This window comes from Prenolepis imparis, unplaced genomic scaffold (assembly GCF_030444845.1).
Source record: "Prenolepis imparis isolate NDT839.2.m4 unplaced genomic scaffold, iyPreImpa1.0 SCAF_13, whole genome shotgun sequence".
In the NCBI taxonomy this organism is placed as follows: domain Eukaryota; kingdom Metazoa; phylum Arthropoda; class Insecta; order Hymenoptera; family Formicidae; genus Prenolepis; species Prenolepis imparis.
Window position 1 is genome coordinate 4355902 of NW_028141171.1, and position 12298 is coordinate 4368199.

Below are 12298 nucleotides of genomic sequence, written 5' to 3' on the forward strand. Positions count from 1 at the left end.
AATAAAAAAATTTGTACGCTGGTGTCTGTTTGGTACCAAAAGATTCTGTAATCAATGTACTATTAAAATGAATAATCGATGAATTTTTGGCTCGTCTTGAAATATTAGAACTTGATTTTTTTTGACGCGGACCCTGTGCGACGCATCCTTATTTTATGTATATCAAATTAAAAAATTTGTACGCTGGTGTCTGCTTGGTACCAAAAGATTCTGTAATCAATGTACTATTAAAATGTACAATCGATGAATTTTTGGCTCGTCTTAAAATATTAGAAATCAATAATTTTTTGCCGCTGATCCTATGCGACGCATCCTTATTTTATGTATATCAAATAAAAAAATTTGTACGCTGGTGTTTGCTTGGTACCAAAAGATTCTGTATACAATGTACTATGAAAATGTATAATCGATGAATTTTTGGCTCATCTTAAAATATTAGATATCGATCCTTTTTGCCGCTGAACCTAGGCCACGCATCCTTATTTTATGTATATCAAATAAAAAAATTTGTACGCTGGTGTCTGCTTGGTACCAAAAGATTCTGTATACAATCTACTATTAAAATGTATAATCGATGAATTTTTGGCTCGTCTTAAAATATTTGAAATAAATAATTTTTTGCCGCTGACCCTAGGCGACGCATCCTTATTTTATGTATATCAATTAAAAAAATTTGTACGCTGGTGTCTGCTTGGTACCAAAAGATTCTGTATACAATGTACTATTAAAATGTATAATCGATGAATTTTTGGCTCGTCTTAAAATATTAGAAATCGATTTTTTTTTGCCGCTGACCCTAGGCGACGCATCCTTATTTTATGCATATCAAATAAAAAAATTTGTACGCTGGTGTCTGCTTGGTACCAAAAGATTCTGTATACAATGTACTATTAAAATGTATAATCGATGAATTTTTGGCTCGTCTTAAAATATTTGAAATCTATAATTTTTTGCCGCTATTCCCATGCGACGCATCCTTAATTTATGTATAGCAAATGAAAAAGTTTGTACGCTGGTGTCTGTTTGGTACCAAATGATTCTGTAATAAATGTACTATTAAAATGTATAATCGATGAATTTTTGGCTCGGCTTAAAATATTTGAAATCAATAATTTTTTGCCGATGACCCTAGGAGACGCATCCTTATTTTATGTATATCAATTAAAAAAATTTGTACGCTGGTGTCTGCTTGGTACCAAAAGATTCTGTATACAATGTACTATTAAAATGTATAATCGATGAATTTTTGGCTCGTCTTAAAATATTAGAAATCGATTTTTTTTTGCCGCTGACCCTAGGCGACGCATCCTTATTTTATGTATATCAAATGAAAAAGTTTGTACGCTGTTGTCTGCTTGGTACCAAATGATTCTGTAATAAATGTACTATTAAAATGTATAATCGATGAATTTTTGGCTCGTCTTTAAATATTAGAAATCGATACTTTTTTACCGCTATTCCCATGCGACGCATCCTTAATTTATGTATAGCAAATGAAAAAGTTTGTACGCTGTTGTCTGCTTGGTACCAAATGATTCTGTAATAAATGTACTATTAAAATGTATAATCGATGAATTTTTGGCTCGTCTTAAAATATTTGAAATCAATAATTTTTTGCCGCTGACCCTAGGCGACACATCATTATTTTATGTATATCAAATAAAAAAATTTGTACGCTGGTGTCTGCTTGGTACCAAAAGATTCTGTATACAATGTACTATGAAAATGTATAATCGATGAATTTTTGGCTCGTCTTAAAATATTTGAAATCTATAATTTTTTGCCGCTGACCCTATGCGACGCATATTTATTTAATGTATAACAAATGAAAAAGTTTGTACGCTGGTGTCTGTTTGGTACCAAATGATTCTGTAATAAATGTACTATTAAAATGTATAATCGATGAATTTTTGGCTCGGCTTAAAATATTTGAAATCAATAATTTTTTGCCGATGACCCTAGGAGACGCATCCTTATTTTATGTATATCAAATAAAAAAATTTGTACGCTGGTGTCTGTTTGGTACCAAAAGATTCTGTATACACTGTACTATGAAAATGTATAATCGATGAATTTTTGGCTCGTTTTAAAATATTAGATATCGATCCTTTTTGCCGCTGAACCTAGGCCACGCATCCTTATTTTATGTATATCAAATAAAAAAATTTGTACGCTGGTGTCTGCTTGGTACCAAAAGATTCTGTATACAATGTACTATTAAAATGTATAATCGATGAATTTTTGGCTCGTCTTAAAATATTTGAAATAAATAATTTTTTGCCGCTGACCCTAGGCGACGCATCCTTATTTTATGTATATCAATTAAAAAAATTTGTACGCTGGTGTCTGCTTGGTACCAAAAGATTCTGTATACAATGTACTATTAAAATGTATAATCGATGAATTTTTGGCTCGTCTTAAAATATTAGAAATCGATTTTTTTTTGCCGCTGACCCTAGGCGACGCATCCTTATTTTATGCATATCAAATAAAAAAATTTGTACGCTGGTGTCTGCTTGGTACCAAAAGATTCTGTATACAATGTACTATTAAAATGTATAATCGATGAATTTTTGGCTCGTCTTAAAATATTAGAAATCGATACTTTTTTACCGCTATTCCCATGCGACGCATCCTTAATTTATGTATAGCAAATGAAAAAGTTTGTACGCTGTTGTCTGCTTGGTACCAAATGATTCTGTAATAAATGTACTATTAAAATGTATAATCGATGAATTTTTGGCTCGTCTTAAAATATTTGAAATCAATAATTTTTTGCCGCTGACCCTATGCGACGCATCTTTATTTTATGTATATCAAATGAAAAAGTTTGTACGCTGTTGTCTGCTTGGTACCAAATGATTCTGTAATAAATGTACTATTAAAATGTATAATCGATGAATTTTTGGCTCGTCTTTAAATATTAGAAATCGATACTTTTTTACCGCTATTCCCATGCGACGCATCCTTAATTTATGTATAGCAAATGAAAAAGTTTGTACGCTGTTGTCTGCTTGGTACCAAATGATTCTGTAATAAATGTACTATTAAAATGTATAATCGATGAATTTTTGGCTCGTCTTAAAATATTTGAAATCAATAATTTTTTGCCGCTGACCCTAGGCGACACATCCTTATTTTATGTATATCAAATAAAAAAATTTGTACGCTGGTGTCTGCTTGGTACCAAAAGATTCTGTATACAATGTACTATGAAAATGTATAATCGATGAATTTTTGGCTCGTCTTAAAATATTTGAAATCTATAATTTTTTGCCGCTGACCCTATGCGACGCATCTTTATTTTATGTATATCAAATGAAAAAGTTTGTACGCTGTTGTCTGCTTGGTACCAAAAGATTCTGTAATCAATGTACTATTAAAATGTATAATCGATGAATTTTTGGCTCGTCTTAAAATATTAGATATCGATCCTTTTTGCCGCTGAAACTAGGCCACGCATCCTTATTTTATGTATATAAAATAAAAAAATTTGTACGCTGGTGTCTGCTTGGTACCAAAAGATTCTGTATACAATGTACTATTAAAATGTATAATCGATGAATTTTTGGCTTGTCTTAAAATATTGGAAATCGATACTTTTTACCGCTGACACTGTGCGACGCATACTTATTTTATGTTTATCGTATTAAAAAATTTGTACGCTGGTGTCTGCTTGGTACCAAAAGATTCTGTATACAATGTACTATTAAAATGTATAATCGATGAATTTTTGGCTCGTCTTAAAATATTTGAAATAAATAATTTTTTGCCGCTGACCCTAGGCGACGCATCCTTATTTTATGTATATCAAATAAAAAAATTTGTACGCTGGTGTCTGCTTGGTACCAAAAGTTTCTGTATACAATGTACTATTAAAATGTATAATCGATGAATTTTTGGCTCGTCTTAAAATATTTGAAATAAATAATTTTTTGCCGCTGACCCTAGGCGACGCATCCTTATTTTATGTATATCAATTAAAAAAATTTGTACGCTGGTGTCTGCTTGGTACCAAAAGATTCTGTATACAATGTACTATTAAAATGTATAATCGATGAATTTTTGGCTCGTCTTAAAATATTAGAAATCGATTTTTTTTTGCCGCTGACCCTAGGCGACGCATCCTTATTTTATGCATATCAAATGAAAAAATTTGTACGCTGGTGTCTGCTTGGTACCAAAAGATTCGGTATACAATGTACTATTAAAATGTATAATCGATGAATTTTTGGCTCGACTTAAAATATTTGAAATCTATAATTTTTTGCCGCTGACCCTATGCGACGCATCTTTATTTTATGTATATCAAATGAAAAAGTTTGTACGCTGTTGTCTGCTTGGTACCAAATGATTCTGTAATAAATGTACTATTAAAATGTATAATCGATGAATTTTTGGCTCGTCTTTAAATATTAGAAATCGATACTTTTTTACCGCTATTCCCATGCGACGCATCCTTAATTTATGTATAGCAAATGAAAAAGTTTGTACGCTGTTGTCTGCTTGGTACCAAATGATTCTGTAATAAATGTACTATTAAAATGTATAATCGATGAATTTTTGGCTCGTCTTAAAATATTTGAAATCAATAATTTTTTGCCGCTGACCCTAGGCGACACATCATTATTTTATGTATATCAAATAATAAAATTTTTACGCTGGTGTCTGCTTGGTACCAAAAGATTCTGTATACAATGTACTATGAAAATGTATAATCGATGAATTTTTGGCTCGTTTTAAAATATTTGAAATCTATAATTTTTTGCCGCTGACCCTATGCGACGCATCTTTATTTAATGTATATCAAATGAAAAAGTTTGTACGCTGGTGTCTGTTTGGTACCAAATGATTCTGTAATAAATGTACTATTAAAATGTATAATCGATGAATTTTTGGCTCGTCTTAAAATATTTGAAATCAATAATTTTTTGCCGCTGACCCTAGGCGACACATCCTTATTTTATGTATATCAAATAAAAAAATTTGTACGCTGGTGTCTGCTTGGTACCAAAAGATTCTGTATACAATGTACTATTAAAATGTATAATCGATGAATTTTTGGCTCGTCTTAAAATATTAGAAATCGATTTTTTTTTGCCGCTCACCCTAGGCGACGCATCCTTATTTTATGCATATCAAATAAAAAAATTTGTACGCTGGTGTCTGCTTGGTACCAAAAGATTCTGTATACAATGTACTATTAAAATGTATAATCGATGAATTTTTGGCTCGTCTTAAAATATTTGAAATCTATAATTTTTTGCCGCTGACCCAATGCGACGCATCTTTATTTTATGTATATCAAATGAAAAAGTTTGTACGCTGTTGTCTGCTTGGTACCAAATGATTCTGTAATAAATGTACTATTAAAATGTATAATCGATGAATTTTTGGCTCGTCTTTAAATATTAGAAATCGATACTTTTTTACCGCTATTCCCATGCGACGCATCCTTAATTTATGTATAGCAAATGAAAAAGTTTGTACGCTGTTGTCTGCTTGGTACCAAATGATTCTGTAATAAATGTACTATTAAAATGTATAATCGATGAATTTTTGGCTCGTCTTTAAATATTAGAAATCGATACTTTTTTACCGCTGATCCCATGCGACGCATCCTTAATTTATGTATAGCAAATGAAAAAGTTTGTACGCTGTTGTCTGCTTGGTACCAAATGATTCTGTAATAAATGTACTATTAAAATGTATAATCGATGAATTTTTGGCTCGTCTTAAAATATTTGAAATCAATAATTTTTTGCCGCTGACCCTAGGCGACACATCATTATTTTATGTATATCAAATAAAAAAATTTGTACGCTGGTGTCTGCTTGGTACCAAAAGATTCTGTATACAATGTACTATTAAAATGTATAATCGATGAATTTTTGGCTCGTCTTAAAATATTTGAAATCAATAATTTTTTGCCGCTGACCCTAGGCGACGCATACTTATTTTATGTATATCTAATAAAAAAATTTGTACGCTGGTGTCTGCTTGGTACCAAAAGATTCTGTATACAATGTACTATGAAAATGTATAATCGATGAATTTTTGGCTCGTCTTAAAATATATGATATCTATAATTTTTTGCCGCTGACCCTATGCGACGCATCTTTATTTTATGTATATCGAAAAAAAAAATTTGTACGCTGGTGTCTGTTTGGTACCAAAAGATTCTGTAATCAATGTACTATTAAAATGAATAATCGATGAATTTTTGGCTCGTCTTGAAATATTAGAACTTGATTTTTTTTGACGCTGACCCTGTGCGACGCATCGTTATTTTATGTATATCAAATTAAAAAATTTGCACGCTGGTGTCTGCTTGGTACCAAAAGATTCTGTAATCAATGTACTATTAAAATGTACAATCGATGAATTTTTGGCTCGTCTTAAAATATTAGAAATCAATAATTTTTTGCCGCTGATCCTATGCGACGCATCCTTATTTTATGTATATCAAATAAAAAAATTTGTACGCTGGTGTCTGCTTGGTACCAAAAGATTCTGTATACAATGTACTATGAAAATGTATAATCGATGAATTTTTGGCTCGTCTTAAAATATTAGATATCGATCCTTTTTGCCGCTGAACCTAGGCCACGCATCCTTATTTTATGTATATCAAATAAAAAAATTTGTACGCTGGTGTCTGCTTGGTACCAAAAGATTCTGTATACAATGTACTATTAAAATGTATAATCGATGAATTTTTGGCTCGTCTTAAAATATTTGAAATAAATAATTTTTTGCCGCTGACCCTAGGCGACGCATCCTTATTTTATGTATATCAATTAAAAAAATTTGTACGCTGGTGTCTGCTTGGTACCAAAAGATTCTGTATACAATGTACTATTAAAATGTATAATCGATGAATTTTTGGCTCGTCTTAAAATATTAGAAATCGATTTTTTTTTGCCGCTGACCCTAGGCGACGCATCCTTATTTTATGCATATCAAATAAAAAAATTTGTACGCTGGTGTCTGCTTGGTACCAAAAGATTCTGTATACAATGTACTATTAAAATGTATAATCGATGAATTTTTGGCTCGTCTTAAAATATTTGAAATCTATAATTTTTTGCCGCTGACCCTATGCGACGCATCTTTATTTTATGTATATCAAATGAAAAAGTTTGTACGCTGTTGTCTGCTTGGTACCAAATGATTCTGTAATAAATGTACTATTAAAATGTATAATCGATGAATTTTTGGCTCGTCTTTAAATATTAGGAATCGATACTTTTTTACCGCTATTCCCATGCGACGCATCCTTAATTTATGTATAGCAAATGAAAAAGTTTGTACGCTGTTGTCTGCTTGGTACCAAATGATTCTGTAATAAATGTACTATTAAAATGTATAATCGATGAATTTTTGGCTCGTCTTAAAATATTTGAAATCAATAATTTTTTGCCGCTGACCCTAGGCGACACATCATTATTTTATGTATATCAAATAATAAAATTTTTACGCTGGTGTCTGCTTGGTACCAAAAGATTCTGTATACAATGTACTATGAAAATGTATAATCGATGAATTTTTGGCTCGTTTTAAAATATTTGAAATCTATAATTTTTTGCCGCTGACCCTATGCGACGCATCTTTATTTAATGTATATCAAATGAAAAAGTTTGTACGCTGGTGTCTGTTTGGTACCAAATGATTCTGTAATAAATGTACTATTAAAATGTATAATTGATGAATTTTTGGCTCGTCTTAAAATATTTGAAATCAATAATTTTTTGCCGCTGACCCTAGGCGACACATCCTTATTTTATGTATATCAAATAAAAAAATTTGTACGCTGGTGTCTGCTTGGTACCAAAAGATTCTGTATACAATGTACTATTAAAATGTATAATCGATGAATTTTTGGCTCGTCTTAAAATATTAGAAATCGATTTTTTTTTGCCGCTCACCCTAGGCGACGCATCCTTATTTTATGCATATCAAATAAAAAAATTTGTACGCTGGTGTCTGCTTGGTACCAAAAGATTCTGTATACAATGTACTATTAAAATGTATAATCGATGAATTTTTGGCTCGTCTTAAAATATTTGAAATCTATAATTTTTTGCCGCTGACCCTATGCGACGCATCTTTATTTTATGTATATCAAATGAAAAAGTTTGTACGCTGTTGTCTGCTTGGTACCAAATGATTCTGTAATAAATGTACTATTAAAATGTATAATCGATGAATTTTTGTCTCGTCTTTAAATATTAGAAATCGATACTTTTTTACCGCTATTCCCATGCGACGCATCCTTAATTTATGTATAGCAAATGAAAAAGTTTGTACGCTGTTGTCTGCTTGGTACCAAATGATTCTGTAATAAATGTACTATTAAAATGTATAATCGATGAATTTTTGGCTCGTCTTTAAATATTAGAAATCGATACTTTTTTACCGCTGATCCCATGCGACGCATCCTTAATTTATGTATAGCAAATGAAAAAGTTTGTACGCTGTTGTCTGCTTGGTACCAAATGATTCTGTAATAAATGTACTAATAAAATGTATAATCGATGAAATTTTGGCTCGTCTTTAAATATTAGAAATCGATACTTTTTTACCGCTGATCCCATGCGACGCATCCTTATTTTATGTATATCAAATAAAAGAATTTGTACGCTGGTGTCTGCTTGGTACCAAAAGATTCTGTAATCAATGTACTATTAAAATGAATAATCGATGAATTTTTGGCTCGTCTTGAAATATTAGAACTTGATTTTTTTTGACGCGGACCCTGTGCGACGCATCCTTATTTTATGTATATCAAATTAAAAAATTTGTACGCTGGTGTCTGCTTGGTACCAAAAGATTCTGTAATCAATGTACTATTAAAATGTACAATCGATGAATTTTTGGCTCGTCTTAAAATATTAGAAATCAATAATTTTTTGCCGCTGATCCTATGCGACGCATCCTTATTTTATGTATATCAAATAAAAAAATTTGTACGCTGGTGTCTGCTTGGTACCAAAAGATTCTGTATACAATGTACTATGAAAATGTATAATCGATGAATTTTTGGCTCGTCTTAAAATATTAGATATCGATCCTTTTTTGCCGCTTACCCTAGGCGACGCATCCTTATTTTATGTATATCAAATAAAAAAATTTGTACGCTGGTGTCTGTTTGGTACCAAATGATTCTGTAATCAATGTACTATTAAAATGTATAATCGATGAATTTTTGGCTCGTGTTAAAATATTGGAAATCGATACTTTTTACCGCTGACCCTGTGCGACGCATCCTTAGTTTATCGTATTAAAAAATTTGTACGCTGTTGTCTGCTTGGTACCAAAAGATTCTGTAATCAATGTACTATTAAAATGTATAATCGATGAATTTTTGGCTTGTCTTAACATATTAGAAATCGATACTTTTTTACCGCTGATCCCATGCGACGCAATCTTATTTTATGTATATCAAGTTAAAAAATTTGTACGCTGTTGTCTGTTTGGTACCAAATGTTTCTGTAATCAATGTACTATTAAAATGTATAATCGATGAATTTTTGGCTCGTCTTAAAATATTAGAAATCAATAATTTTTTGCCGCTGATCCTATGCGACGCATCCTTATTTAATGTATATCAAATGAAAAAATTTGTACGCTGGTGTCTGCTTGTTACCAAAAGATTCTGTATACAATGTTCTATGAAAATGTATAATCGATGAATTTTTGGCTCGTCTTAAAATATTAGATATCGATCCTTTTTCCGCTGAACCTAGGCCACGCATCCTTATTTTATGTATATCAAATAAAAAAATTTGTACGCTGGTGTCTGCTTGGTACCAAAAGATTCTGTATACAATGTACTATTAAAATGTATAATCGATGAATTTTTGGCTCGTCTTTAAATATTAGAAATCGATACTTTTTTACCGCTGATCCCATGCGACGCATCCTTAATTTATGTATAGCAAATGAAAAAGTTTGTACGCTGTTGTCTGCTTGGTACCAAATGATTCTGTAATAAATGTACTATTAAAATGTATAATCGATGAAATTTTGGCTCGTCTTTAAATATTAGAAATCGATACTTTTTTATCGCTGATCCCATGCGACGCATCCTTATTTTATGTATATCAAATAAAAGAATTTGTACGCTGGTGTCTGCTTGGTACCAAAAGATTCTGTATACAATGTACTATTAAAATGTATAATCGATGAATTTTTGGCTCGTCTTAAAATATTTGAAATCAATAATTTTTTGCCGCTGACCCTAGGCGACGCATACTTATTTTATGTATATCTAATAAAAAAATTTGTACGCTGGTGTCTGCTTGGTACCAAAAGATTCTGTATACAATGTACTATGAAAATGTATAATCGATGAATTTTTGGCTCGTCTTAAAATATATGATATCTATAATTTTTTGCCGCTTACCCTATGCGACGCATCTTTATTTTATGTATATCGAATAAAAAAATTTGTACGCTGGTGTCTGTTTGGTACCAAAAGATTCTGTAATCAATGTACTATTAAAATGAATAATCGATGAATTTTTGGCTCGTCTTGAAATATTAGAACTTGATTTTTTTTGACGCGGACCCTGTGCGACGCATCCTTATTTTATGTATATCAAATTAAAAAATTTGTACGCTGGTGTCTGCTTGGTACCAAAAGATTCTGTAATCAATGTACTATTAAAATGTACAATCGATGAATTTTTGGCTCGTCTTAAAATATTAGAAATCAATAATTTTTTGCCGCTGATCCTATGCGACGCATCCTTATTTTATGTATATCAAATAAAAAAATTTGTACGCTGGTGTCTGCTTGGTACCAAAAGATTCTGTATACAATGTACTATGAAAATGTATAATCGATGAATTTTTGGCTCGTCTTAAAATATTAGATATCGATCCTTTTTTGCCGCTGACCCTAGGCGACGCATCCTTATTTTATGTATATCAAATAAAAAAATTTGTACGCTGGTGTCTGTTTGGTACCAAATGATTCTGTAATCAATGTACTATTAAAATGTATAATCGATGAATTTTTGGCTCGTGTTAAAATATTGGAAATCGATACTTTTTACCGCTGACCCTGTGCGACGCATCCTTATTTTATGTTTATCGTATTAAAAAATTTGTACGCTGTTGTCTGCTTGGTACCAAAAGATTCTGTAATCAATGTACTATTAAAATGTATAATCGATGAATTTTTGGCTCGTCTTAAAATATTAGAAATCAATAATTTTTTGCCGCTGATCCTATGCGACGCATCCTTATTTTATGTATATCAAATAAAAAAATTTGTACGCTGGTGTCTGCTTGGTACCAAAAGATTCTGTATACAATGTACTATGAAAATGTATAATCGATGAATTTTTGGCTCGTCTTAAAATATTAGATATCGATCCTTTTTTGCCGCTGACCCTAGGCGACGCATCCTTATTTTATGTATATCAAATAAAAAAATTTGTACGCTGGTGTCTGTTTGGTACCAAATGATTCTGTAATCAATGTACTATTAAAATGTATAATCGATGAATTTTTGGCTCGTGTTAAAATATTGGAAATCGATACTTTTTACCGCTGACCCTGTGCGACGCATCCTTATTTTATGTTTATCGTATTAAAAAATTTGTACGCTGTTGTCTGCTTGGTACCAAAAGATTCTGTAATCAATGTACTATTAAAATGTATAATCGATGAATTTTTGGCTCGTCTTAACATATTAGAAATCGATACTTTTTTACCGCTGATCCCATGCGACGCAATCTTATTTTATGTATATCAAGTTAAAAAATTTGTACGCTGTTGTCTGTTTGGTACCAAATGTTTCTGTAATCAATGTACTATTAAAATGTATAATCGATGAATTTTTGGCTCGTCTTAAAATATTAGAAATCAATAATTTTTTGCCGCTGATCCTATGCGACGCATCCTTATTTAATGTATATCAAATGAAAAAATTTGTACGCTGGTGTCTGCTTGTTACCAAAAGATTCTGTATACAATGTTCTATGAAAATGTATAATCGATGAATTTTTGGCTCGTCTTAAAATATTAGATATCGATCCTTTTTCCGCTGAACCTAGGCCACGCATCCTTATTTTATGTATATCAAATAAAAAAATTTGTACGCTGGTGTCTGCTTGGTACCAAAAGATTCTGTATACAATGTACTATTAAAATGTATAATCGATGAATTTTTGGCTCGTCTTTAAATATTAGAAATCGATACTTTTTTACCGCTGATCCCATGCGACGCATCCTTAATTTATGTATAGCAAATGAAAAAGTTTGTACGCTGTTGTCTGCTTGGTAC